The following is a 1,275-nucleotide window of genomic DNA, read 5'->3' on the forward strand; positions in this document are numbered from 1 at the left end:
CAATAAAACACTTAAAAAATAAATAATAATTGAAAAAAGAAGAGAAAGAGCATGAGTGAAGCATGAGATCTCTACCTAGAAAAACAGCAGTTTGCAAGAGACAACAGCAAAAGGCAATGACAAGAGGTGATGGCAGAGTCTGTGGCATGTTTTGGGCTTTAGACCAATGGACTAAGTAAAGATGAATGCCTATGAGCAGGAGACTGGCTTGAAGAATATGCCCATTGGGCATTCACACACTGCCTGAAAGAATTTTGTAACACAGGCTCCTTGAGCAGGGCAGAGGCCAAGGGACCACATGGCTGAGAAGCTGAAAATAAGAATGGGGCGTGCCTGCAGTTTGGCAGACAAAAGTCCTTCCAAACTAGAAAAGTGCTGCATCCTGATTGATTTTGATTCCTGAACTGTACCCTATTTACTTTCCTAATTAATCATGAGTATTTTAACCCATTAATCATGAGTATTTTTGTGAGTTCTGTGTGGCCATTGCAATGGATTATTGAACTCAGATATTAAGTAGAACATTCTGTGGAAGGAATGGTTGGTGCCAGAATAGGGTAAAGAAGGTTGTAGGGTAGAAGCATATTTGACCTCCATTTCATAGAAATCAAGCTTGGGCTGATTGTGAGTTTGATTCAGACATGGTCCCCACATGGTTTCTGTGTTGGTGTCAGAAGTGGTATTCATTACAAGAGTTTCAGACTCATGGAAGCTTGGAATTTTGTAAGAGGAAGAACCAAGGAATATAGAAAGTAAAACTTTAGATTTTTAGATTGTTAGCTTGGATTGTGTTGCCAATGTAATGGCTAAAAGAATTCCTTAGTTCTGGTGTGGCACTGTGTGTTAATGCACTGGACTGCAAAGTTGGTTTGAGCTACAATGTTGGTGGTTCAAGCTCACCAGTTACTCCTAGGAAAACAACAACAATAGCTGAAAAGAAATGTAAGAGATAAAATGATTAAACTAAAGGGAGAAGGGGAGGAGCAACTATGGAATTGCTTAGAATGGATGTCATGCAGCATGCAAGGTTTACTGGATCCACCCTGTCATATGCCTAAGACCATATAAATTTGTTCTTCTTAAGTGCCATCAAGTCAGTACAGAATCATAGTGACCCTATGTACAACAGAACATACACTTCACAGTCTTGGGACAACCTCACAATTGTTGCAACACTTGAGCCCATTGATGTTGCCACTTTGCCAATCCATCTCACTGGGGGTCTTCCTCTTTTTCTCTGACCCTCCACCTTACCAAACATGAGATCCTTCTCCA

Source organism: Chrysochloris asiatica, unplaced genomic scaffold, assembly GCF_000296735.1.
Source record: "Chrysochloris asiatica unplaced genomic scaffold, ChrAsi1.0 scaffold00137, whole genome shotgun sequence".
NCBI lineage: Eukaryota > Metazoa > Chordata > Mammalia > Afrosoricida > Chrysochloridae > Chrysochloris > Chrysochloris asiatica.